The following is a 6,000-nucleotide window of genomic DNA, read 5'->3' as shown; positions in this document are numbered from 1 at the left end:
ACCGAATTAGGGTTGGGCTCCCCCGATCAGGGAGCAGAGATAGGGTCCAATTGGTGGAGATCAACTAACAGAGGTTTGTGCCCATTAACACACTCATGGATGAAGAAATTTTACCATACTCTTCTATTTATCAGGTAAAAGTAAAACCCATAGACACGTATCAAGAATTCAGGGTAGATACACAGGGTTGCTCCATATGACCATAAAAACTGTCACCGGTGAAATTTTTTTCCCGTGCGCTTGTTGTGGTTTCGCCTGCACGTCCGTATGGCCCGATCGATGGCCGTGTACGGTGGACAACGCGGGCAGGCAGCACGCAACCGCAGACCCGCAGCATTCCTGTGTGTGCGCCCATTGTAAAGGGGGACCTGTGTAGACTGTAATCCGTAAAGCCTGCTGATCAAAGGACACTGTGACTGAGCACGGTAAGAAAAGCAGGAGGATTCATACAGCACAGTTTTAGGCGACAAGCCATCTTGGGATGCCTGAACATAGCCGCAGAGTCCACTAACCGATGCGTGCCCAATCCTCGCGTTGCTTGCTTCACACAAGCTCACCACCTGCTCTGCCCCGGCTCTTCTCTTTGACTTTGTCGCCGATTATTCGCCCATCCCAAGGAGCAATGGAGCTGCTTGGTAGTATTCGGAATTCAGTATTCCATTTTGTGTTGCACGTACTGCTGCACTGGGTGATTGCAAGTTTTGGTTGCCATTGCGAAGAACATGCCCAAAGAAAACAGTAGCCATGTTCCCTTTCATTTTCAACCAAGGCCTTGTTTAGATTGAGGTTAGGAATCAGTATTTGGCACTGTAGCACTTCCATTTGTATTTGACAATTATTGTCCAATCATGGCCTAACTAGGCTCAAAAGATTCGTCTCGTAATTTACAATCAAACTGTGTAATTAGTTATTTTTTTTATCTACATTTAATACTCTATGCATGTGTCTAAAGATTTGATGTGATGGAGAGAGAGTGAAAAAACTTGCAATCTAAACAAGGCCCAAGAGCAGCTACGCTCATACAGGATAATCGGAAGCACGGCAAACATATATACAACATGTTCGCTTGTTGGTTTCAGTCAGGGCTCAGCCAACAGTATTTTTCTCTCACAATAAACCAGCACCAGCCGGCCTTATCAGCTCAGAAATCAACCAGCAAACAGCCGATAGGCAACTCGATCGAGCTCTTCTTACACGCTGATGCACGGTCGACGCGTGCACAAGAACAACCTTAAACCCTAAACATCATCATTCGTCAGTACAAATCTAATCGAATCCACGGCTGCACATGTGCTACTCTCTCAACTTATGTTATGCTTGACCCAAGAACGACCAGGTTACCAGACCCCCATTATGTGCGTCTCCCTATTGGACCACTGGCTGGGCTTGGGCCCCTATGTTTGCGTTAACTTCTGTCAAGTACCGCAGGCTTTACGGGTGCACATGGATGCAGCAGCTCCACCACCGTCCTTCCTTTCCCCACGGGCCACGGGTAGAAGAAAGACGAGTGACTCTGAGTGAGTATCCGGTAGTAGCACTAGAAAGCAGCGCGGCCTTGCCGCGCGGTCCCGTGGTGCTTGCATCATGAAGCTAATAATTATATTATAATTAGTATTATTTAGTTTTCGTGAAAAATAAATAGCAGCAGTACAATATAATTATACAGATAAGTGGAGTTTGTGTTGATCGTTGCCATTGTGTAGAATTATTACCTTGAGTCATAATTTCAAAGGAAGATAGAAATTGTTTTCGAGATGACAATCCACATATTCACCGCAATCAAAACTACAGCAGTGGCAGTGTTGTCTAAGATTCACACTCTAGCACTGTATTAAGATCTGAAGCTTTTAAAACAAAGTAAAAAAATTAACTACACAGATTAGCCAAATCATTTACAGAAGGAGAGAGATAGTAGCACAGCTAAAATCCAAATTACGAGAAGTCGATGAGTTGAGAAAGTTATGTGGAGAGCTTTAGCAATCAGCACAAAATATAGCGGAACATAGATGGAGGTATAGTAGACTTGCATTTTTTTTCAAAGATGTTGCAATGGAAGAGAATGTCTGAAATAGTATATAAAGCAAATATTATATGCTGTTTGAGTTTAAATTCAAAGCTTTGAGCAGAGCCAAACATGACTGCATTTAAATTGCTCAAGTAAAACACGTTTTTTTCAATGATATGACTCATTTTTCTCTGTTTTGATTTGTTTTGAATGGACATGAACTCACTGCTTGGGCTCCTAGCCTGTTAGGTACTTTACATGATGATAACCTTTTTAAGACTGATGGAAAGCATAAAAAGGGCGTACCCAGTGCAGAGAGCTCCCGCTCTGTGCGGGGTCTGGGGAAGGGTGTCAGTGGCAAGCCTTACCCTCACCTGTGCAATGCGAGGAGACCGCGACTTGAACCCGGGACCTTCCGGTCACAGGCGGTAAGACTCTACCGCTTGCACCAGGCCCGCCCTTCTCTGATGGAAAGCATCTCTGCAAATTAATAAAGTACATGTAATTCCACAAAAAGTAGGAGTTGAGAAGCATATGATTGTGTGAGGTACTTGGGCTAGCAACAGATATAGCGAGAGTTGACATCTATTATAAACATCTTTGGTGAAATGAGGTTTGTCAGATAATTCTTCAGATTTGAGTGCAGCTGAGGATTGCCCTTGACTTGATAGTAATATAGATAAGAATAGGAAGGAATTCAACAGCCCCAGATAATGTTCGATCATTTGATATTGATATGCTGAGAAGCAAGTTATTTATTACTTGACAACAGCTCATGATGTATAGAAGCGTCTCGTGTTGTGCTTTGAAGGTATTAATCGTCTGCAACTCTTTCACTGCAAGCTAGAGTGTCATGTGCAGAAAAATAATGGTCATAGTTACAATGAGCTTTGGATGTATCACTGGAATGATTTCTTTCATGGGAATTTTGGATAATTTAAAAAATTGGATATTACATGATTAAAACCAGCAACTCTTGGATATGCAGTATAATGACAACATAATTGAGAATAACAGAAAAAATAGAGCTGAGTACTTGATAGTTGACACTTTTTCTTTCAATATTGAAGCTAGCAAATGTATCAAAGTATGGAGCTTCATTTCAATCAAACATATATTGATGTGGCATACATTGATTACTCCCATCCTTACAACTTATGACAACTGAAATTGCGTTGTAAATGTTTGAAGCTCAGAATGAATTACCAGCCACGATGCCTCCTTTTGCAGGACCTAATCTTCTCCGAGATCTCCATGGCGGTAGGCTCCGCTGGCCAGCCAGGGATCACCGAGAATGGCCGAAAGAAATTTTTACTGTGAAGCAAAATATGCACTCTCATCTCTTGCTCCGCAATTGTGAAACTATATTGTACTTAAAGCTTGAATAGAGGACAGGGTTAGCTGCGTAGATTGCTTTCTCCAATTATTTCATCCTGGTAGTAAAAGGTCCTAGAGCAACTTTGATGTCAGCTTGTAAGTTAGTGCACATGTAAAGAACTGCATACTAGATGGTTGAGTTTACAGAGATTAGTACTGTTTTGTAAGACGGCCAGGGTGCTATGTTGTAAACCAATATCATGAAAATTTGTAAAGTGGCTGGGTTTTACATATTCTGTAATGACTAATGCATTTAAAATAAGACTACAGAAGTACATCTGACATAGAAGATCATCACAGAACCAGAGATAATAAAAAAAGAAACTTAGAGGTCAATTGCAGCATAGCTACCTTTGTATGTTAGCAACATTCTTAAGAAAAATAACCATGTTAATGACTTGTTAATTAACTGTACAAAAATATCCATGTAATTCATTTCACGGCCAATCAGCCAACAGACATCCATGGAGTAGTCAAAGCCAATGTAATTCATACATTCCCTTGCATTTCGCCTTATATCTTAATCCCATTCATATAGCAACAGGGCTTGGAACATTGTGAATGTAGTAGGTTACAGTATATACAGGCAAGGCAACAGAAGGGGAATAGATTTTTGAGCTAGAAACATTATGAACATGGCTAGCAATAGGGCTACAAACATTGTGAATATAGTTGTGGTGGTGGTTTTAGTATAGATAGCGAGCCTGTCATTAGTATGAAAAATATCATCTGATTCTTCTCGAGTTCTTGAGCTATCAGTGAAGGTACATGCATGATGCATCAACCCATAACTGTGTCAGAGTTGCTAGGCCTGTGTGTTTAACTTAGCAGTTTATGTGTGAGAGAAATATTTACTTTCACAACACAACATGTAGTAAGATGATTGGAAATAAGAACAATGTTAGGGGCAGTCATTGAAACTGAGCAAAATAATTGATATTATTTTAAGTATAAACAATAGCACACAACATTGTATTGTAAGTGTAGCTTGAGCAGGGATGGGGCAGTGGCACTATCGATTTCAGAGCTCCTTCAGCAACGGATTTTGCAGATGAACCAAACAAGTTGCTGAGAAAACAGAGATGGGCAGATATGTAAAGGAAAAATCTGAGGAATTCATACTGGTATAAGCGCAATATCCTCCTGCTCTACTCCGCCATGGCTATTGGGCATTTGGGCTCAACATTGAGCTCGCCTCTGTCTCCATGGTCACGGCTGCGACGAAGCGGAGCGGCGGGCTCCGATCCACCTCCACTCGATGGCTGCGAGCGGCGGGCGCAGGATGCCACAATACGGGCAGGGAAGAGCTGCCGCACGGGGACAGCAGGGGAAGAGGAGGGTAAGGCAGGCGGACTGAAGTACCGGCGGCGGTGCAGGCCGTGCAGGAGGGTGGTGGCCCTACATCCAGTGCGGCCGCGCGAGGACGGGAGCGCCGGGCGGGCAAGGTCGCGTTCGGCTCGCCTGCGCCGTCTCGCCGGTGAGCTCGGCCGCCTCGCCGGTGGACCATGCCCGCGCCGTTGGCCCGCGCTGCAGCTCTGCTCATCGACGCCACGGGAGCCTACGGGCCGACGCGCCGAGAAGATTCCCGATGCGGGAGCACGATGGAACAGGCGGAGACCCGATCCGATCCAAAATCTGACGGTCCACATGGCGAGCCCGCCCGATCGAACGGTTGAAGGGTGGTCGGGCGACGTGGCCCGATCGGCTGCCCATCTTTCGGAAGCCGGATTCCTATATAGAGATTTGGTGACGCCGATTGACATCCATCTCTATCCGTAGCCGGCACCGGGCAATCAGGCAGTCACTCGGACACACACAACGACTACTCCTAGAAGTCTACCCTGAAGTGACGGGTGAGGCGAGAGGCGGAGGATGCGAAGCTACGTGCACTACTAGAGTCATGCCTTGTTTAGGTGGACCCCAAAGTCTAAAAAGTTGCTACACTATCTGTCACATTGAATGTTTGCGGCCCGTGTATGGAGCATTAAATGTAGACGAAAAGAAAAACTAATTGCACAGTTTGGTGGGAAATTGCGAGACGAACGTTTTAAGCCTAATTAGTTAATGTTTAGACACTATTTGCCAAATAAAAACGAATGTGCTATAATAACCCCAAATTCCAAATTTCACGAACTAAACAAGGGCTCAGTGTCCTACGTAGCTATGCCCCTGCCTGCATGCTCTCTTCTCTTCTGTATAGTCTGTATGGTCGTGCACAGTGTCTCTCTCTCGCTGATGTATCGAGGCCTTTCTTTCACTTGAGTTTATTCCCTGTTCAATTAAATGTTTGACATATGCATAGAGTATTAAATATAAATTAAAAAAATAACTAATTACATAGTTTATAACTAATTTACGAGACGAATCTTTTAAACCTAATTAGCTCATGATTTGACAATGTTGTGCTACAGTAACACGTGTGCTAATAATAGATTATTTAAGTTTAATAAATTCATCTCGTGGATTACTGACAGATTCTGTAATTTTTTTTATTAGTATCCGAATATCTTATACGATATCCTCTTACGATACCCGATATACACACCTCAAAACTTTACCTTTATTTAAACAAGCCCTGAACTCAGACGATCAGGTAGTCTTGTCTGAGGTAGCCGCGC

General features: G+C 43.5%; 1 long non-coding RNA gene across 2 annotated transcripts; it reads right to left on the bottom strand.

Annotated features, from left to right (window-relative positions):
* Positions 1–999: 999 nt before the first annotated feature.
* Positions 1,000–5,133, bottom strand: LOC136453081 (uncharacterized). 2 transcript variants are annotated; one of them, XR_010758949.1, is made up of 4 exons: positions 4,505–5,133; positions 3,212–3,454; positions 2,312–2,485; positions 1,000–1,590 (listed from the first exon to the last, which is right to left on the bottom strand). It is a non-coding gene; the product is annotated as an uncharacterized lncRNA (long non-coding RNA). The 2 variants fall into 2 exon arrangements; XR_010758948.1 differs by lacking the exon at positions 1,000–1,590 and having other exon boundaries at positions 1,597–2,485; positions 4,505–5,131.
* Between the last annotated feature and the right edge of the window lie 867 nt (positions 5,134–6,000).

Source organism: Miscanthus floridulus, chromosome 5 (genome assembly GCF_019320115.1).
Source record: "Miscanthus floridulus cultivar M001 chromosome 5, ASM1932011v1, whole genome shotgun sequence".
Lineage (NCBI taxonomy): Eukaryota > Viridiplantae > Streptophyta > Magnoliopsida > Poales > Poaceae > Miscanthus > Miscanthus floridulus.
The sequence above is the reverse complement of the archived record's forward strand: the minus strand, read 5'-3'. Positions and strand labels throughout refer to the sequence as shown.